Source organism: Sinohyriopsis cumingii, chromosome 18 (genome assembly GCF_028554795.1).
Source record: "Sinohyriopsis cumingii isolate HCF-2022 chromosome 18, ASM2855479v2, whole genome shotgun sequence".
NCBI lineage: Eukaryota > Metazoa > Mollusca > Bivalvia > Unionida > Unionidae > Sinohyriopsis > Sinohyriopsis cumingii.
Genome location: NC_142978.1, coordinates 77897427 through 77920729, shown reverse-complemented (window position 1 = coordinate 77920729; position 23303 = coordinate 77897427). Strand labels below are relative to the sequence as shown.

Genomic DNA, 23303 nt, shown 5'->3' with positions numbered 1-23303 from the left:
AAACCACACCTGAGCTCATATTGTCAAGAATAAACAATGACCTTTAAATCCCTATCAAAATCGCATAAATATAACTCTTCTATCACCATGACAATGAGAGAGGAATAAATGTTCTAACAATAGACTAGAACTACCTTTGTGAGTACCGAACTGGAAGTACTGAGACCTGATTATATAATCATCGGTTACTATCTTCCATTTGGATCTGGTTAGAAGAAAAGAGAACAAAATGCTAAATTTGAACTAGAGGTTTACTTTAATTGAACTGGTACCTCACCAAAGTGAGGCTTCAAAGAATGGTCTATAGACTCATTAAATGTTCCTCTCCACGGTAATCTTTAGTAACTTATGTTGGCACCCCATGACTCCGTTCCAGCAGATGCTGGTAAAGAGTTGGAGGTGTCACCCTGTTTTTCGTTTCTAAAAGTCATGGTTTGTGATTTTTGTATCCCCCGTCCTCCCATATGTAGATTCCATATGTGATATTGCTTTTTTTGTATTCATTTCGTTTTATATAAAAGTTTTAATTTTTTTATTTTTTTATTTTATTTGTATATTTTTTTTTCTTTTTTTTTTGTTTGTTTTTGTTTTTTATTTATTTATTTATCTCTTTTTTTCTTCAGGGTTGATCTTTGTTTCGTTTCGCCATATATCTCGAGTTGTCCCTGCATGCGGGTTCTGAGTTGTACTCCGTTCCCACTCGGTAGGCAGGTCGGTTTCCATTCTCAGGTCAATACTTGCAAACACTAGTGCTCGTGATTGTTTTCTTGCCTTGAACCCGACATGCATGAAACTTAGGATCGTACTCGTTTTCCCTTTACGAAAGTTCAGGGTAAAAGTTTCCGTTCCCATCCCCATTTCGTTATCGTTATTATTTTTGAGTGACTTGCCATAGTCATTAAAGTCCGGTGTGGTGCTGTTTGTGTGTGTTGTGTTGTAACTGCATTTGATTTTGTGTATAGACTGGCAATATCTAGATCATATCTTAAGAGTTTTGGGTTAACTATCTAGTTTTCACTAGTGGCACGGTAGTCTTGGTTTTAGTCCCTGTGGTGTAGGTCTATCTGTACTTGGAGAATTGTTTGATTGATATCCCGGCTGGGGTGTAATTAATCATTGGTAGTCATTGTTCCAAGATTCGTGTGAACATCAGCTAGAAAGGGTTTTACTGGGATAGTTTGGATTCAGGTTCATTATATGATGTATTGTTTAGGAGGTTAATCATATTTAGTTATAATTTCTTCCTTTTTTTGTTTGTTTTTCTTATATATAAAAATGAAAATAGATGTATTCTTTTAAAAAATTGGACTTTTTAGTTTTGTTTTATTTTTATTTTGTGTGGTTTTTTGTGTTTGTGTATGCATGTACGCAGTTTACTTTGTTGTTGTGCATACTTATCTGCTTATTGTTGGGTTCCTATAGATAGAAATTATGTGTGTGGGCTGGTTAGGTTATTGTATTGTTGTTTTCGGTGGGATTTTGTACAGACAGGACCTTCATGGACTCTATTTAGACAGTCTCTTTCCTCGACTTTATCCAGCAGGCCATATCTGTTTAGCGAGCGTTGTATATTCTGGTGGGTCTTTGTTTATTTTGTGTTTAGGGGGGAGGGGGTATCAGTTACAGATGTGTTGACTGAGATTCCCTTGGGATAAACTCTTGAAGAGAGTTAATTCTCTAGCCCTCACATCTGTTTCTTATGTTGGCACCCCATGACTCCGTTCCAGCAGATGCTGGTAAAGAGTTGGAGGTGTCACCCTGTTTTTCGTTTCTAAAAGTCATGGTTTGTGATTTATGTATCCCCCGTCCTCCCATATGTAGATTCCATATGTGATATTGCTTTTTTTGTATTCATTTTGTTTTATATAAAAGTTTTAATTTTATTATTTTTTTATTATATTTGTATATTTTTTATACTTTCACGCTTTATTTTGAAGAGAAATAGTTTGAACTTTCCAAATGCTTTTGTAAAGACGATAGTGGAATGGTTATGTCTACAAAGATCCAAAAGGGTCATAGTTTTCAATATACAGTGTCATTTTGCTATTGGCTATTTTGAATTTCAGTGAAACCCATTTATTTTCTTTATACTGGTAGAAAGGATACTAATTAATATTTCTATATTTCTTGTCGTGGAAAAGGCAGGGGGAGTTAATTTGACAGTAAAAGGGATGTAATCCACATTCGTTAGATGTTCGAGTTATCGAGATGGATTATAACTACCTATTTATACATCAGGAAAAGATTACTAATTTGGAAAAAAATAACAGGTGTTTTATTCATATAGGAAATCAAAATTTACTTGAAGAAAAAAAATTCCATTTTAGATTAATGCAACGTGTGGATGTTTCAGATGTTTGGGATATCATCTGTCTTCTCCGAGGAGAGCAATGTAGACCTTAAACCTGGCATATGTACTAGCAAACTAGGGTATGTTATACCAAGCTTAGACCATTAACTGTCTTTATTGCGTTTGGTACAATTCCAATAGGTGGTCCACACATGGTTAAGTAAAGATTCAGACATGTTTAGGCTGCCGTTAATGAAATTGAGTCGCAATTATTACTTCCGGATCAGTACCCACAAAAGTAGTCCCAGTCTATATTTAGAGCATTGTTTCCTCTCTCGTTTCGGTAGTGGTACGCAGCTTAGATTTCGGCTTTTGAGGTATAGATTTCAGGAAAATTAAATTGAAAACTCTTTGTAAAATGAGCATCAATGAGTTTCTCTTCCTACTGCTAAAACTGCTTCTCTGTTAGATCCAACTCGCGAAAAAGGCGCATAACATATTCCCATGTTGTTGTTGTGGGAATAACGCCATTTTTCAGCACGTGATAGGCTATACATGGCGGCCAGTATAAATAGTGGCATAAGAAACTGGAGAAAACCTCGGGAAGAGCCACCGACTCACGAGAGGCTAATGGCAACCTTTCTCATATACACACATAGACCGACCCCGAGACCCGAACCACGTGGATCGAGATGAGATGGCAGTGATTGGTAAAGTCGAGCGCTTTAGAACACTCGGCCATCCGGGTTCCCGTTTAATTCCATGTAGTTTAAAATTAGCATTTAAAACCTTAATACTTACGTGTAAATTCTTCATTTCTTTTAAGATATGTCACCTGCTGTGATACATCGCCAGCATTGAAAATTATTTTCTGTCGGAAACGTGTCATGCCGTTTTCATAGATTTGTATGTTTTGAGTTTAAATGAATGCAGCCGGTGTTACTATCCATCAAAAATAATAGTAATACAAAGTTTATGTAAGTAACAACTCAGATTTCGTTAGAGATTTTCAATCACAAATACATAAAAGTAGCTAGAAATACGAGGCCTCCAAAGTTGCATATTAAAACTTGCTGGTACTCTGTGACATGTGAATGGTTTTAAGATTGTTCTTTTTGAATTATTTTTAGGCAGCCATAGTCAAAAAAATTTCCTTAATGTTATTTCGTCTGTTTTGCTTTAATTTGGTTTCGTTAGATGCCTCAAGGAGCAAATCTGAGCAGCTTTGATCATTAATGAAATTGTAAAGCCGATGTAATAAGCCTTTCCCAAAGAATTTATTAATTTCTTAGAATTAGTTCGAAGATGAAATATACCATGGCACATGCTCATAGGTAGAGAAAAAAAGAATGAACAGATCACAACAAACAAACAAAAAACCCCAACCATGTTGCCACTTGCACATGGACGTAAGCTTATGGTGCTTTAGGTTCGTTGATATTAGACACACACACACACACACACACACACACTGTTTACTCATATTCAGCGTGATGTTGTGAGTTTGACGCCATTTTCCAACAATAACAAGAAAAAAACAACTTGCATCTTTCAAATGCAATTAATATTACAGTACCTTCGGTTCTTTGATTTTCAGTCAAAACACACACACACACACACACACACTCGTGCATGTATATACACAGGGCGTTTTTACTGCAGACGAGTTTCAAATATACACTTAACAGATCTTAATTTCCAAAACTTTGATACATCTAGTCCACAATCGTTAGATCACGCCTCTTTTTATTAGCGGATTGATTATTCAGATTGGTTTTACTGGGTTTAATGCCATTTTGCAGCACATGATTGGTATATATATGAACGCTAAATTGATACACTTTGGATGACCATATGCAAATATAATACTTGTACATACATTTGCATACATATTCCACGCAAACTAGACCAGCAAGTAGATCATCGCTTCTTTTGTTTTTTTCTGACACTACCGGTAATGTCAGGGGAGAAAAAAGAAGAAAAGGCGGAGATCTACTTGTTGGTCTAAAAAGCAAACGTGCATCTACATACATGTATTTGAATAAGATCACATCAAATGCTAAATTCATAAACATAAGATAATGTTACTTACTTCCAAACACACATGCATACCATATACATGTGAGATAAAGAGGACAAAATAGAAGGTATGATGCGAGAAAGTGACGTGATAACTAACATACTTCTGGTCCAGTAATATTCAGGGAACATAATATTCCTGATAAACTCCATTTGTCAATAAATCGAACAAGGTCAGATCCATAAGGACATAGAACACAATTAATTTTACTCTATGTTCTCTACATTTTTTTCTCAATACTTCTTAAATCCCTAAAAAATGCATAAATATAACTCTTCTGTCACCACCAAAATGAGAGGAAAAAATATTCTAAAAATAGACTTGAACTACATCTATTGGTACTGAACTGGATGTACTAATTGTGACCTGATTCCTGACAGGCCCAATTTGTTATGGCCAATTTTAGTCAAACTTTTATATTTGCATGCCACACCTATTTCAATTTTATACATGAAGTCTTTTTGAATTTTATTACAAACAAGACACGTGACACCTTTCAGAAAGTGTGTAGTGCTGGTGTTCCACAGGGTGCAAGTTTTGGTCCAAGTGCTCTTGAGAAACCAAAACTTAATTTGCTATATCTTCCTTAATTATAAGAATTTTTCAATGCAATGAAAACCTGAATGTACAAGGCCTCTCTGAGAATATGTTTACAATTTGAAATTATTGATAAAGGAAATTTAAATAAACATTTAAATTTTAAAAACTACATTTTATTGAAAATATAAATTTTCCTACAAGTTTTAAAATTCAGTTTGACAAATTTTAGACAGCAAAGTTGACTAATACATGGTATTTAAAACAAATGGTAGCTTAAGTCTGTACAAGTGATATCATTTTTCCCAGGGTTAGTGAAGCAACACAGCTCATAGTGATTTTGGCAGCAAACCGCAATATGCCTGTCCAGATGCATATAGGTGTAGACACTAAAGAAACAGTGACAGGTGCTATGTTCCACATATTGTGTCAGGTACGTAGGCAGTTGTTTGTATAAGTAATAGCGCACTCAGATTTAAAGTTCGGATGGGACCACTACCATGTTGTATAGCAAAAATGCATTCCATTTCAATGTCAATAACTACAAAAGGTGACAATGGGATAGGAAAATACAGTTTCTAGGGAGGCTCTACCTTACTGAAAAATGGTGTTATTCTCTCTCATGAAGACCTAAGCCATGTCTTTGTGGTGCTATATATCAGTGTGGTGATATGAACTAATCATGGTCACTTATGACAGTACACTTCACATGTCCTTATGAAACCTTGCTATCACCACCGGACTACTGGAGAGCTTCCAAACTGATCCAACTCTAACATTTTGTTCCAGATACAATGTTAGACCTGAAAAGATATAACATGTCTCACTTGATTCTAGAAAACAGTAAGATGTAGGTAAATGAATTTAAAATGTGTTCGATATGGTGATTTCAAAATAACATTAAGGTTGCAAGCATGGGAAAAATATTAAACATGACAGACTGACACTCAAAAAGGTGAAGCGATGACCATGTATTAAAGTGATAAATTCATCCTAAAAATATATGGGGTTTCTAGAAGCATATTTAGCCATTTACAGGTTAAATAGCAAATCAGGTAGACTATGTATCATACAGTTTAAGGCAATGTTGGGGCGGTGAGGTTTGATCATTGGTGCAAACATTAGTACATACCAGTATACAGGAAGGTCAATCGACAATGTAATAAATTAAAATATATGACTATAAGCGATCTTATTCATGAGGGAAATAACAATTTTGGATATTGCAGATGAATACAGCAAAATGTGGCCACACAGATCAACTATAGATACCAATAAATCCTATATCGTCAACTAAATGTGAAATTCTGATCCCCAAAACGTGAAAACCAGGATGGACATTTACATATGTGGGACATATACAATGTACTTGTTAAGATCAAATGTGCAAACAAAATTCAAATGATCTGTTTCAACATTTATCATTAAGAGTGTTGGTTACCAATTATTAAACTCAATGATTCAATGGAATCAGATATCAGCTGATGCTACAATACTGCACACTGTCATAGTACTAAATTGAAATATGTTATCATACATAGGCCTACTCATGATGAAAATAACATTTTGGGATATTTTCAGCGCACACAGCCAGAAATGGGCCTTACAGATTCACTATATGTACAATGTCAGCCTATATGATGTACTGAATGTGAACGTTTGATCCCAAACATTCTAAAATATATGAATATTTGTTCATGTGGGATATGTAGCTATCGCAAAATCAGTTGTACAAAGTTAAATTCAAATAATCTGTTTGAATATTTCTTATGCAATCTTTAGAGTGTCAGTTAACAAATATTATTAGTAATTAATAATGCATAAAGCAAGATGGATCATCAGCATTCCCATAACATCATATAGGCCACAATGCTGCACTACACCAATCAATATCGTAACCAAACTGAACAATACAATGGAATGCATTTTGTGTTCAGCTTATATTATTTTGCTGTTTTCTTACATCCAAGGGTAATATACATGGGGAAAGTATATTTTATCCCTTTGAACTGTATTTCATTCTGGGACAGTTTAAAATGATTTAGTAGAGAACTTGACTAGGTTCTAGTATAAAGTTTTCATCTCTGTCCTCTCACTAAATACCCTATAACTATGTTTGTAAAAAATTACTGAAGGCCATACAAGCAGATATGTGTTACTCAGGAAGTGACCCCATGATAAACACATAAATTAACTGCTTGGACCCCTAATAATTACTTTGAATGACCAATACAAATTGGAATTTTGTCTTCGTGTATTTTAAATGATGGTCTCATTTTGACTTACAAAGATATTTTCTCTGACAAAATTTGACAAATATCCAACATTGGAACTTATATATGGTGTAGGAATATTTACATGCTGATATCATTTAATATCATTTCAACAAATATTATATATTTTGGAGTAAATGTTTTAATTTTTTATACTTCTTTTTAAATTTCATTTAAATTTTTCAAAATAAAACTTAACTTTTTATTTCTAATTTCATTCTACTGTTTTTCAAAGTCAATATACATAACATATTGAAATTTCATGTGTCGTTCATTAATAATAAAGATTTAATACCAGTTTAATCTTTACTCAAATACTGCACTGACAGGACATAGCACAATTAATTTTGTTATATGTTCTCTACATTTGGTTCTCGAGACTGACATTTCCACTGTGTGACAATCAGTACAAATCATATGTTAATCTAAAAATACCTTCACGGTGAAGTTCTTGCCAAAGGTTTTTTTGAGAGGCTGGACTGTCAACAGAGCAGTATGTAAACAGAACACATATTTCACTTCCGGATCATCACCATGGCCTTATTACTGACTATGCACTATCGCCGAAATACACATGGAAAACCACACCTGAGCTCATATTCTCAAGAATAAACAATGACCTTTAAATCCCTATCAAAATCGCATAAATATAACTCTTCTATCACCATGACAATGAGAGAGGAATAAATGTTCTAACAATAGACTAGAACTACCTTTGTGAGTACCGAACTGGAAGTACTGAGACCTGATTATATAATCATCGGTTACTATCTTCCATTTGGATCTGGTTAGAAGAAAAGAGAACAAAATGCTAAATTTGAACTAGAGGTTTACTTTAATTGAATTGGTACCTCACCAAAGTGAGGCTTCAAAGAATGGTCTATAGACTCATTAAATGTTCCTCTCCACGGTAATCTTTAGTAACTTATGTTGGCACCCCATGACTCCGTTCCAGCAGATGCTGGTAAAGAGTTGGAGGTGTCACCCTGTTTTTCGTTTGTAAAAGTCATGGTTTGTGATTTTTGTATCCCCCGTCCTCCCATATGTAGATTCCATATGTGATATTGCTTTTTTTGTATTCATTTCGTTTTATATAAAAGTTTTAATTTTATTATTTTTTTTATTTTATTTGTATATTTTTTTTTCTTTTTTTTGTTTGGTTTTGTTTTTTATTTATTTATTTATCTCTTTTTTTCGTCAGGGTTGATCTTTGTTTCGTTTCGCCATATATCTCGAGTTGTCCCTGCATGCGGGTTCTGAGTTGTACTGCGTTCCCACTCGGTAGGCAGGTCGGTTTCCATTCTCAGGTCAATACTTGCAAACACTAGTGCTCGTGATTGTTTTCTTGCCTTGAACCCGACATGCATGAAACTTAGGATCGTACTCGTTTTCCCTTTACGAAAGTTCAGGGTAAAAGTTTCCGTTCCCATCCCCATTTCGTTATCGTTATTATTTTTGAGTGACTTGCCATAGTCATTAAAGTCCGGTGTGGTGCTGTTTGTGTGTGTTGTGTTGTAACTGCATTTGATTTTGTGTATAGACTGGCAATATCTAGATCATATCTTAAGAGTTTTGGGTTAACTATCTAGTTTTCACTAGTGGCACGGTAGTCTTGGTTTTAGTCCCTGTGGTGTAGGTCTATCTGTACTTGGAGAATTGTTTGATTGATATCCCGGCTGGGGTGTAATTAATCATTGGTAGTCATTGTTCCAAGATTCGTGTGAACATCAGCTAGAAAGGGTTTTACTGGGATAGTTTGGATTCAGGTTCATTATATGATGTATTGTTTAGGAGGTTAATCATATTTAGTTATAATTTCTTCCTTTTTTTGTTTGTTTTTCTTATATATAAAAATGAAAATAGATGTATTCTTTTAAAAAATTGGACTTTGTAGTTTTGTTTTATTTTTATTTTGTGTGGTTTTTTGTGTTTGTGTATGCATGTACGCAGTTTACTTTGTTGTTGTGCATACTTATCTGCTTATTGTTGGGTTCCTATAGATAGAAATTATGTGTGTGGGCTGGTTAGGTTATTGTATTGTTGTTTTCGGTGGGATTTTGTACAGACAGGACCTTCATGGACTCTATTTAGACAGTCTCTTTCCTCGACTTTATCCAGCAGGCCATATCTGTTTAGCGAGCGTTGTATATTCTGGTGGGTCTTTGTTTATTTTGTGTTTAGGGGGGAGGGGGTATCAGTTACAGATGTGTTGACTGAGATTCCCTTGGGATAAACCCTTGAAGAGAGTTAATTCTCTAGCCCTCACATCTGTTTCTGTTATATGCCTAGAGCTATATTCGCTAGTCGGGATGAAATAGTTGTTTTTGTAGTATGGCCAGGTTTACCGTACATGTATAGGTGGAGGGATTGGATCTGCACAAAATAAGACAGTCACAGCTGGAGATGGTGGGTTTCCATTGGGATAAACTCCTTAATAGGGTTTTTGCCTACCGCCTCCTCTGTGTACTGTTTCTGTGTTGTTTAATTTCGTAATTGGTTGAATGGTTTTGGTGGTGAATTTTATATATAATGGTAGACAGTCCTGATTATAGTTAGTTTGTGATCGCAGGATGGGGTTTTGGGTTTCCGTTGGGATAAACTCTTTAATAGAGTTATGCCCGCTGCCCCTTCTGCCTACTGTTTTAATGTATGCGTGTGTGTATGTGTTAGTTCTTTGTACATGTTGGATGTTATTCGGATGGCTTGGTAGTCCATATTTTATCGTTTCTAATTTGCACGATATTATTTATGTATTGAATTATCTCATCATATAAGTTTTTATCCTCTATGTTGTCCGTGTACAGGCGAAAGATTAATACGATGTGAAGAGAAACCAGAGTAATCATTATACTTTCACGCTTTATTTTGAAGAGAAATAGTTTGAACTTTCCAAATGCTTTTGTAAAGACGATAGTGGAATGGTTATGTCTACAAAGATCCAAAAGGGTCATAGTTTTCAATATACAGTGTCATTTTGCTATTGGCTATTTTGAATTTCAGTGAAACCCATTTATTTTCTTTATACTGGTAGAAAGGATACTAATTAATATTTCTATATTTCTTGTCGTGGAAAAGGCAGGGGGAGTTAATTTGACAGTAAAAGGGATGTAATCCACATTCGTTAGATGTTCGAGTTATCGAGATGGATTATAACTACCTATTTATACATCAGGAAAAGATTACTAATTTGGAAAAAAATAACAGGTGTTTTATTCATATAGGAAATCAAAATTTACTTGAAGAAAAAAAATTCCATTTTAGATTAATGCAACGTGTGGATGTTTCAGATGTTTGGGATATCATCTGTCTTCTCCGAGGAGAGCAATGTAGACCTTAAACCTGGCATATGTACTAGCAAACTAGGGTATGTTATACCAAGCTTAGACCATTAACTGTCTTTATTGCGTTTGGTACAATTCCAATAGGTGGTCCACACATGGTTAAGTAAAGATTCAGACATGTTTAGGCTGCCGTTAATGAAATTGAGTCGCAATTATTACTTCCGGATCAGTACCCACAAAAGTAGTCCCAGTCTATATTTAGAGCATTGTTTCCTCTCTCGTTTCGGTAGTGGTACGCAGCTTAGATTTCGGCTTTTGAGGTATAGATTTCAGGAAAATTAAATTGAAAACTCTTTGTAAAATGAGCATCAATGAGTTTCTCTTCCTACTGCTAAAACTGCTTCTCTGTTAGATCCAACTCGCGAAAAAGGCGCATAACATATTCCCATGTTGTTGTTGTGGGAATAACGCCATTTTTCAGCACGTGATAGGCTATACATGGCGGCCAGTATAAATAGTGGCATAAGAAACTGGAGAAAACCTCGGGAAGAGCCACCGACTCACGAGAGGCTAATGGCAACCTTTCTCATATACACACATAGACCGACCCCGAGACCCGAACCACGTGGATCGAGATGAGATGGCAGTGATTGGTAAAGTCGAGCGCTTTAGAACACTCGGCCATCCGGGTTCCCGTTTAATTCCATGTAGTTTAAAATTAGCATTTAAAACCTTAATACTTACGTGTAAATTCTTCATTTCTTTTAAGATATGTCACCTGCTGTGATACATCGCCAGCATTGAAAATTATTTTCTGTCGGAAACGTGTCATGCCGTTTTCATAGATTTGTATGTTTTGAGTTTAAATGAATGCAGCCGGTGTTACTATCCATCAAAAATAATAGTAATACAAAGTTTATGTAAGTAACAACTCAGATTTCGTTAGAGATTTTCAATCACAAATACATAAAAGTAGCTAGAAATACGAGGCCTCCAAAGTTGCATATTAAAACTTGCTGGTACTCTGTGACATGTGAATGGTTTTAAGATTGTTCTTTTTGAATTATTTTTAGGCAGCCATAGTCAAAAAAATTTCCTTAATGTTATTTCGTCTGTTTTGCTTTAATTTGGTTTCGTTAGATGCCTCAAGGAGCAAATCTGAGCAGCTTTGATCATTAATGAAATTGTAAAGCCGATGTAATAAGCCTTTCCCAAAGAATTTATTAATTTCTTAGAATTAGTTCGAAGATGAAATATACCATGGCACATGCTCATAGGTAGAGAAAAAAAGAATGAACAGATCACAACAAACAAACAAAAAACCCCAACCATGTTGCCACTTGCACATGGACGTAAGCTTATGGTGCTTTAGGTTCGTTGATATTAGACACACACACACACACACACACACACACTGTTTACTCATATTCAGCGTGATGTTGTGAGTTTGACGCTATTTTCCAACAATAACAAGAAAAAAACAACTTGCATCTTTCAAATGCAATTAATATTACAGTACCTTCGGTTCTTTGATTTTCAGTCAAAACACACACACACACACACACACACACTCGTGCATGTATATACACAGGGCGTTTTTACTGCAGACGAGTTTCAAATATACACTTAACAGATCTTAATTTCCAAAACTTTGATACATCTAGTCCACAATCGTTAGATCACGCCTCTTTTTATTAGCGGATTGATTATTCAGATTGGTTTTACTGGGTTTAATGCCATTTTGCAGCACATGATTGGTATATATATGAACGCTAAATTGATACACTTTGGATGACCATATGCAAATATAATACTTGTACATACATTTGCATACATATTCCACGCAAACTAGACCAGCAAGTAGATCATCGCTTCTTTTGTTTTTTTCTGACACTACCGGTAATGTCAGGGGAGAAAAAAGAAGAAAAGGCGGAGATCTACTTGTTGGTCTAAAAAGCAAACGTGCATCTACATACATGTATTTGAATAAGATCACATCAAATGCTAAATTCATAAACATAAGATAATGTTACTTACTTCCAAACACACATGCATACCATATACATGTGAGATAAAGAGGACAAAATAGAAGGTATGATGCGAGAAAGTGACGTGATAACTAACATACTTCTGGTCCAGTAATATTCAGGGAACATAATATTCCTGATAAACTCCATTTGTCAATAAATCGAACAAGGTCAGATCCATAAGGACATAGAACACAATTAATTTTACTCTATGTTCTCTACATTTCTTTCTCAATACTTCTTAAATCCCTAAAAAATGCATAAATATAACTCTTCTGTCACCACCAAAATGAGAGGAAAAAATATTCTAAAAATAGACTTGAACTACATCTATTGGTACTGAACTGGATGTACTAATTGTGACCTGATTCCTGACAGGCCCAATTTGTTATGGCCAATTTTAGTCAAACTTTTATATTTGCATGCCACACCTATTTCAATTTTATACATGAAGTCTTTTTGAATTTTATTACAAACAAGACACGTGACACCTTTCAGAAAGTGTGTAGTGCTGGTGTTCCACAGGGTGCAAGTTTTGGTCCAAGTGCTCTTGAGAAACCAAAACTTAATTTGCTATATCTTCCTTAATTATAAGAATTTTTCAATGCAATGAAAACCTGAATGTACAAGGCCTCTCTGAGAATATGTTTACAATTTGAAATTATTGATAAAGGAAATTTAAATAAACATTTAAATTTTAAAAACTACATTTTATTGAAAATATAAATTTTCCTACAAGTTTTAAAATTCAGTTTGACAAATTTTAGACAGCAAAGTTGACTAATACATGGTATTTAAAACAAATGGTAGCTTAAGTCTGTACAAGTGATATCATTTTTCCCAGGGTTAGTGAAGCAACACAGCTCATAGTGATTTTGGCAGCAAACCGCAATATGCCTGTCCAGATGCATATAGGTGTAGACACTAAAGAAACAGTGACAGGTGCTATGTTCCACATATTGTGTCAGGTACGTAGGCAGTTGTTTGTATAAGTAATAGCGCACTCAGATTTAAAGTTCGGATGGGACCACTACCATGTTGTATAGCAAAAATGCATTCCATTTCAATGTCAATAACTACAAAAGGTGACAATGGGATAGGAAAATACAGTTTCTAGGGAGGCTCTACCTTACTGAAAAATGGTGTTATTCTCTCTCATGAAGACCTAAGCCATGTCTTTGTGGTGCTATATATCAGTGTGGTGATATGAACTAATCATGGTCACTTATGACAGTACACTTCACATGTCCTTATGAAACCTTGCTATCACCACCGGACTACTGGAGAGCTTCCAAACTGATCCAACTCTAACATTTTGTTCCAGATACAATGTTAGACCTGAAAAGATATAACATGTCTCACTTGATTCTAGAAAACAGTAAGATGTAGGTAAATGAATTTAAAATGTGTTCGATATGGTGATTTCAAAATAACATTAAGGTTGCAAGCATGGGAAAAATATTAAACATGACAGACTGACACTCAAAAAGGTGAAGCGATGACCATGTATTAAAGTGATAAATTCATCCTAAAAATATATGGGGTTTCTAGAAGCATATTTAGCCATTTACAGGTTAAATAGCAAATCAGGTAGACTATGTATCATACAGTTTAAGGCAATGTTGGGGCGGTGAGGTTTGATCATTGGTGCAAACATTAGTACATACCAGTATACAGGAAGGTCAATCGACAATGTAATAAATTAAAATATATGACTATAAGCGATCTTATTCATGAGGGAAATAACAATTTTGGATATTGCAGATGAATACAGCAAAATGTGGCCACACAGATCAACTATAGATACCAATAAATCCTATATCGTCAACTAAATGTGAAATTCTGATCCCCAAAACGTGAAAACCAGGATGGACATTTACATATGTGGGACATATACAATGTACTTGTTAAGATCAAATGTGCAAACAAAATTCAAATGATCTGTTTCAACATTTATCATTAAGAGTGTTGGTTACCAATTATTAAACTCAATGATTCAATGGAATCAGATATCAGCTGATGCTACAATACTGCACACTGTCATAGTACTAAATTGAAATATGTTATCATACATAGGCCTACTCATGATGAAAATAACATTTTGGGATATTTTCAGCGCACACAGCCAGAAATGGGCCTTACAGATTCACTATATGTACAATGTCAGCCTATATGATGTACTGAATGTGAACGTTTGATCCCAAACATTCTAAAATATATGAATATTTGTTCATGTGGGATATGTAGCTATCGCAAAATCAGTTGTACAAAGTTAAATTCAAATAATCTGTTTGAATATTTCTTATGCAATCTTTAGAGTGTCAGTTAACAAATATTATTAGTAATTAATAATGCATAAAGCAAGATGGATCATCAGCATTCCCATAACATCATATAGGCCACAATGCTGCACTACACCAATCAATATCGTAACCAAACTGAACAATACAATGGAATGCATTTTGTGTTCAGCTTATATTATTTTGCTGTTTTCTTACATCCAAGGGTAATATACATGGGGAAAGTATATTTTATCCCTTTGAACTGTATTTCATTCTGGGACAGTTTAAAATGATTTAGTAGAGAACTTGACTAGGTTCTAGTATAAAGTTTTCATCTCTGTCCTCTCACTAAATACCCTATAACTATGTTTGTAAAAAATTACTGAAGGCCATACAAGCAGATATGTGTTACTCAGGAAGTGACCCCATGATAAACACATAAATTAACTGCTTGGACCCCTAATAAATACTTTGAATGACCAATACAAATTGGAATTTTGTCTTCGTGTATTTTAAATGATGGTCTCATTTTGACTTACAAAGATATTTTCTCTGACAAAATTTGACAAATATCCAACATTGGAACTTATATATGGTGTAGGAATATTTACATGCTGATATCATTTAATATCATTTCAACAAATATTATATATTTTGGAGTAAATGTTTTAATTTTTTATACTTCTTTTTAAATTTCATTTAAATTTTTCAAAATAAAACTTAACTTTTTATTTCTAATTTCATTCTACTGTTTTTCAAAGTCAATATACATAACATATTGAAATTTCATGTGTCGTTCATTAATAATAAAGATTTAATACCAGTTTAATCTTTACTCAAATACTGCACTGACAGGACATAGCACAATTAATTTTGTTATATGTTCTCTACATTTGGTTCTCGAGACTGACATTTCCACTGTGTGACAATCAGTACAAATCATATGTTAATCTAAAAATACCTTCACGGTGAAGTTCTTGCCAAAGGTTTTTTTGAGAGGCTGGACTGTCAACAGAGCAGTATGTAAACAGAACACATATTTCACTTCCGGATCATCACCATGGCCTTATTACTGACTATGCACTATCGCCGAAATACACATGGAAAACCACACCTGAGCTCATATTCTCAAGAATAAACAATGACCTTTAAATCCCTATCAAAATCGCATAAATATAACTCTTCTATCACCATGACAATGAGAGAGGAATAAATGTTCTAACAATAGACTAGAACTACCTTTGTGAGTACCGAACTGGAAGTACTGAGACCTGATTATATAATCATCGGTTACTATCTTCCATTTGGATCTGGTTAGAAGAAAAGAGAACAAAATGCTAAATTTGAACTAGAGGTTTACTTTAATTGAATTGGTACCTCACCAAAGTGAGGCTTCAAAGAATGGTCTATAGACTCATTAAATGTTCCTCTCCACGGTAATCTTTAGTAAAAGGCGAAAGATTAATACGATGTGAAGAGAAACCAGAGTAATCATTATACTTTCACGCTTTATTTTGAAGAGAAATAGTTTGAACTTTCCAAATGCTTTTGTAAAGACGATAGTGGAATGGTTATGTCTACAAAGATCCAAAAGGGTCATAGTTTTCAATATACAGTGTCATTTTGCTATTGGCTATTTTGAATTTCAGTGAAACCCATTTATTTTCTTTATACTGGTAGAAAGGATACTAATTAATATTTCTATATTTCTTGTCGTGGAAAAGGCAGGGGGAGTTAATTTGACAGTAAAAGGGATGTAATCCACATTCGTTAGATGTTCGAGTTATCGAGATGGATTATAACTACCTATTTATACATCAGGAAAAGATTACTAATTTGGAAAAAAATAACAGGTGTTTTATTCATATAGGAAATCAAAATTTACTTGAAGAAAAAAAATTCCATTTTAGATTAATGCAACGTGTGGATGTTTCAGATGTTTGGGATATCATCTGTCTTCTCCGAGGAGAGCAATGTAGACCTTAAACCTGGCATATGTACTAGCAAACTAGGGTATGTTATACCAAGCTTAGACCATTAACTGTCTTTATTGCGTTTGGTACAATTCCAATAGGTGGTCCACACATGGTTAAGTAAAGATTCAGACATGTTTAGGCTGCCGTTAATGAAATTGAGTCGCAATTATTACTTCCGGATCAGTACCCACAAAAGTAGTCCCAGTCTATATTTAGAGCATTGTTTCCTCTCTCGTTTCGGTAGTGGTACGCAGCTTAGATTTCGGCTTTTGAGGTATAGATTTCAGGAAAATTAAATTGAAAACTCTTTGTAAAATGAGCATCAATGAGTTTCTCTTCCTACTGCTAAAACTGCTTCTCTGTTAGATCCAACTCGCGAAAAAGGCGCATAACATATTCCCATGTTGTTGTTGTGGGAATAACGCCATTTTTCAGCACGTGATAGGCTATACATGGCGGCCAGTATAAATAGTGGCATAAGAAACTGGAGAAAACCTCGGGAAGAGCCACCGACTCACGAGAGGCTAATGGCAACCTTTCTCATATACACACATAGACCGACCCCGAGACCCGAACCACGTGGATCGAGATGAGATGGCAGTGATTGGTAAAGTCGAGCGCTTTAGAACACTCGGCCATCCGGGTTCCCGTTTAATTCCATGTAGTTTAAAATTAGCATTTAAAACCTTAATACTTACGTGTAAATTCTTCATTTCTTTTAAGATATGTCACCTGCTGTGATACATCGCCAGCATTGAAAATTATTTTCTGTCGGAAACGTGTCATGCCGTTTTCATAGATTTGTATGTTTTGAGTTTAAATGAATGCAGCCGGTGTTACTATCCATCAAAAATAATAGTAATACAAAGTTTATGTAAGTAACAACTCAGATTTCGTTAGAGATTTTCAATCACAAATACATAAAAGTAGCTAGAAATACGAGGCCTCCAAAGTTGCATATTAAAACTTGCTGGTACTCTGTGACATGTGAATGGTTTTAAGATTGTTCTTTTTGAATTATTTTTAGGCAGCCATAGTCAAAAAAATTTCCTTAATGTTATTTCGTCTGTTTTGCTTTAATTTGGTTTCGTTAGATGCCTCAAGGAGCAAATCTGAGCAGCTTTGATCATTAATGAAATTGTAAAGCCGATGTAATAAGCCTTTCCCAAAGAATTTATTAATTTCTTAGAATTAGTTCGAAGATGAAATATACCATGGCACATGCTCATAGGTAGAGAAAAAAATAATGAACAGATCACAACAAACAAACAAAAAACCCCAACCATGTTGCCACTTGCACATGGACGTAAGCTTATGGTGCTTTAGGTTCGTTGATATTAGACACACACACACACACACACACACACTGTTTACTCATATTCAGCGTGATGTTGTGAGTTTGACGCCATTTTCCAACAATAACAAGAAAAAAACAACTTGCATCTTTCAAATGCAATTAATATTACAGTACCTTCGGTTCTTTGATTTTCAGTCAAAACACACACACACACACACACACACACACACACACTCGTGCATGTATATACACAGGGCGTTTTTACTGCAGACGAGTTTCAAATATACACTTAACAGATCTTAATTTCCAAAACTTTGATACATCTAGTCCACAATCGTTAGATCACGCCTCTTTTTATTAGCGGATTGATTATTCAGATTGGTTTTACTGGGTTTAATGCCATTTTGCAGCACATGATTGGTATATATATGAACGCTAAATTGATACACTTTGGATGACCATATGCAAATATAATACTTGTACATACATTTGCATACATATTCCACGCAAACTAGACCAGCAAGTAGATCATCGCTTCTTTTGTTTTTTTCTGACACTACCGGTAATGTCAGGGGAGAAAAAAGAAGAAAAGGCGGAGATCTACTTGTTGGTCTAAAAAGCAAACGTGCATCTACATACATGTATTTGAATAAGATCACATCAAATGCTAAATTCATAAACATAAGATAATGTTACTTACTTCCAAACACACATGCATACCATATACATGTGAGATAAAGAGGACAAAATAGAAGGTATGATGCGAGAAAGTGACGTGATAACTAACATACTTCTGGTCCAGTAATATTCAGGGAACATAATATTCCTGATAAACTCCATTTGTCAATAAATCGAACAAGGTCAGATCCATAAGGACATAGAACACAATTAATTTTACTCTATGTTCTCTACATTTCTTTCTCAATACTTCTTAAATCCCTAAAAAATGCATAAATATAACTCTTCTGTCACCACCAAAATGAGAGGAAAAAATATTCTAAAAATAGACTTGAACTACATCTATTGGTACTGAACTGGATGTACTAATTGTGACCTGATTCCTGACAGGCCCAATTTGTTATGGCCAATTTTAGTCAAACTTTTATATTTGCATGCCACACCTATTTCAATTTTATACATGAAGTCTTTTTGAATTTTATTACAAACAAGACACGTGACACCTTTCAGAAAGTGTGTAGTGCTGGTGTTCCACAGGGTGTAAGTTTTGGTCCAAGTGCTCTTGAGAAACCAAAACTTAATTTGCTATATCTTCCTTAATTATAAGAATTTTTCAATGCAATGAAAACCTGAATGTACAAGGCCTCTCTGAGAATATGTTTACAATTTGAAATTATTGATAAAGGAAATTTAAATAAACATTTAAATTTTAAAAACTACATTTTATTGAAAATATAAATTTTCCTACAAGTTTTAAAATTCAGTTTGACAAATTTTAGACAGCAAAGTTGACTAATACATGGTATTTAAAACAAATGGTAGCTTAAGTCTGTACAAGTGATATCATTTTTCCCAGGGTTAGTGAAGCAACACAGCTCATAGTGATTTTGGCAGCAAACCGCAATATGCCTGTCCAGATGCATATAGGTGTAGACACTAAAGAAACAGTGACAGGTGCTATGTTCCACATATTGTGTCAGGTACGTAGGCAGTTGTTTGTATAAGTAATAGCGCACTCAGATTTAAAGTTCGGATGGGACCACTACCATGTTGTATAGCAAAAATGCATTCCATTTCAATGTCAATAACTACAAAAGGTGACAATGGGATAGGAAAATACAGTTTCTAGGGAGGCTCTACCTTACTGAAAAATGGTGTTATTCTCTCTCATGAAGACCTAAGCCATGTCTTTGTGGTGCTATATATCAGTGTGGTGATATGAACTAATCATGGTCACTTATGACAGTACACTTCACATGTCCTTATGAAACCTTGCTATCACCACCGGACTACTGGAGAGCTTCCAAACTGATCCAACTCTAACATTTTGTTCCAGATACAATGTTAGACCTGAAAAGATATAACATGTCTCACTTGATTCTAGAAAACAGTAAGATGTAGGTAAATGAATTTAAAATGTGTTCGATATGGTGATTTCAAAATAACATTAAGGTTGCAAGTATGGGAAAAATATTAAACATGACAGACTGACACTCAAAAAGGTGAAGCGATGACCATGTATTAAAGTGATAAATTCATCCTAAAAATATATGGGGTTTCTAGAAGCATATTTAGCCATTTACAGGTTAAATAGCAAATCAGGTAGACTATGTATCATACAGTTTAAGGCAATGTTGGGGCGGTGAGGTTTGATCATTGGTGCAAACATTAGTACATACCAGTATACAGGAAGGTCAATCGACAATGTAATAAATTAAAATATATGACTATAAGCGATCTTATTCATGAGGGAAATAACAATTTTGGATATTGCAGATGAATACAGCAAAATGTGGCCACACAGATCAACTATAGATACCAATAAATCCTATATCGTCAACTAAATGTGAAATTCTGATCCCCAAAACGTGAAAACCAGGATGGACATTTACATATGTGGGACATATACAATGTACTTGTTAAGATCAAATGTGCAAACAAAATTCAAATGATCTGTTTCAACATTTATCATTAAGAGTGTTGGTTACCAATTATTAAACTCAATGATTCAATGGAATCAGATATCAGCTGATGCTACAATACTGCACACTGTCATAGTACTAAATTGAAATATGTTATCATACATAGGCCTACTCATGATGAAAATAACATTTTGGGATATTTTCAGCGCACACAGCCAGAAATGGGCCTTACAGATTCACTATATGTACAATGTCAGCCTATATGATGTACTGAATGTGAACGTTTGATCCCAAACATTCTAAAATATATGAATATTTGTTCATGTGGGATATGTAGCTATCGCAAAATCAGTTGTACAAAGTTAAATTCAAATAATCTGTTTGAATATTTCTTATGCAATCTTTAGAGTGTCAGTTAACAAATATTATTAGTAATTAATAATGCATAAAGCAAGATGGATCATCAGCATTCCCATAACATCATATAGGCCACAATGCTGCACTACACCAATCAATATCGTAACCAAACTGAACAATACAATGGAATGCATTTTGTGTTCAGCTTATATTATTTTGCTGTTTTCTTACATCCAAGGGTAATATACATGGGGAAAGTATATTTTATCCCTTTGAACTGTATTTCATTCTGGGACAGTTTAAAATGATTTAGTAGAGAACTTGACTAGGTTCTAGTATAAAGTTTTCATCTCTGTCCTCTCACTAAATACCCTATAACTATGTTTGTAAAAAATTACTGAAGGCCATACAAGCAGATATGTGTTACTCAGGAAGTGACCCCATGATAAACACATAAATTAACTGCTTGGACCCCTAATAAATACTTTGAATGACCAATACAAATTGGAATTTTGTCTTCGTGTATTTTAAATGATGGTCTCATTTTGACTTACAAAGATATTTTCTCTGACAAAATTTGACAAATATCCAACATTGGAACTTATATATGGTGTAGGAATATTTACATGCTGATATCATTTAATATCATTTCAACAAATATTATATATTTTGGAGTAAATGTTTTAATTTTTTATACTTCTTTTTAAATTTCATTTAAATTTTTCAAAATAAAACTTAACTTTTTATTTCTAATTTCATTCTACTGTTTTTCAAAGTCAATATACATAACATATTGAAATTTCATGTGTCGTTCATTAATAATAAAGATTTAATACCAGTTTAATCTTTACTCAAATACTGCACTGACAGGACATAGCACAATTAATTTTGTTATATGTTCTCTACATTTGGTTCTCGAGACTGACATTTCCACTGTGTGACAATCAGTACAAATCATATGTTAATCTAAAAATACCTTCACGGTGAAGTTCTTGCCAAAGGTTTTTTTGAGAGGCTGGACTGTCAACAGAGCAGTATGTAAACAGAACACATATTTCACTTCCGGATCATCACCATGGCCTTATTACTGACTATGCACTATCGCGGAAATACACATGGAAAACCACACCTGAGCTCATATTCTCAAGAATAAACAATGACCTTTAAATCCCTATCAAAATCGCATAAATATAACTCTTCTATCACCATGACAATGAGAGAGGAATAAATGTTCTAACAATAGACTAGAACTACCTTTGTGAGTACCGAACTGGAAGTACTGAGACCTGATTATATAATCATCGGTTACTATCTTCCATTTGGATCTGGTTAGAAGAAAAGAGAACAAAATGCTAAATTTGAACTAGAGGTTTACTTTAATTGAATTGGTACCTCACCAAAGTGAGGCTTCAAAGAATGGTCTATAGACTCATTAAATGTTCCTCTCCACGGTAATCTTTAGTAAAAGGCGAAAGATTAATACGATGTGAAGAGAAACCAGAGTAATCATTATACTTTCACGCTTTATTTTGAAGAGAAATAGTTTGAACTTTCCAAATGCTTTTGTAAAGACGATAGTGGAATGGTTATGTCTACAAAGATCCAAAAGGGTCATAGTTTTCAATATACAGTGTCATTTTGCTATTGGCTATTTTGAATTTCAGTGAAACCCATTTATTTTCTTTATACTGGTAGAAAGGATACTAATTAATATTTCTATATTTCTTGTCGTGGAAAAGGCAGGGGGAGTTAATTTGACAGTAAAAGGGATGTAATCCACATTCGTTAGATGTTCGAGTTATCGAGATGGATTATAACTACCTATTTATACATCAGGAAAAGATTACTAATTTGGAAAAAAATAACAGGTGTTTTATTCATATAGGAAATCAAAATTTACTTGAAGAAAAAAAATTCCATTTTAGATTAATGCAACGTGTGGATGTTTCAGATGTTTGGGATATCATCTGTCTTCTCCGAGGAGAGCAATGTAGACCTTAAACCTGGCATATGTACTAGCAAACTAGGGTATGTTATACCAAGCTTAGACCATTAACTGTCTTTATTGCGTTTGGTACAATTCCAATAGGTGGTCCACACATGGTTAAGTAAAGATTCAGACATGTTTAGGCTGCCGTTAATGAAATTGAGTCGCAATTATTACTTCCGGATCAGTACCCACAAAAGTAGTCCCAGTCTATATTTAGAGCATTGTTTCCTCTCTCGTTTCGGTAGTGGTACGCAGCTTAGATTTCGGCTTTTGAGGTATAGATTTCAGGAAAATTAAATTGAAAACTCTTTGT

At 34.3% G+C, this 23303-nt stretch overlaps 2 non-coding genes across 2 annotated transcripts; both read right to left on the bottom strand.

The window, feature by feature from the left end:
• Positions 1–16145: 16145 nt before the first annotated feature.
• Positions 16146–16261, bottom strand: LOC149777106 (U5 spliceosomal RNA). Its single transcript, XR_016416382.1, has one exon. It is a non-coding gene; the product is annotated as a U5 spliceosomal RNA (small nuclear RNA).
• Positions 16262–22390: 6129 nt separating this feature from the next.
• On the bottom strand, positions 22391–22506 carry LOC149777105 (U5 spliceosomal RNA). Its single transcript, XR_016416381.1, has one exon. It is a non-coding gene; the product is annotated as a U5 spliceosomal RNA (small nuclear RNA).
• Between the last annotated feature and the right edge of the window lie 797 nt (positions 22507–23303).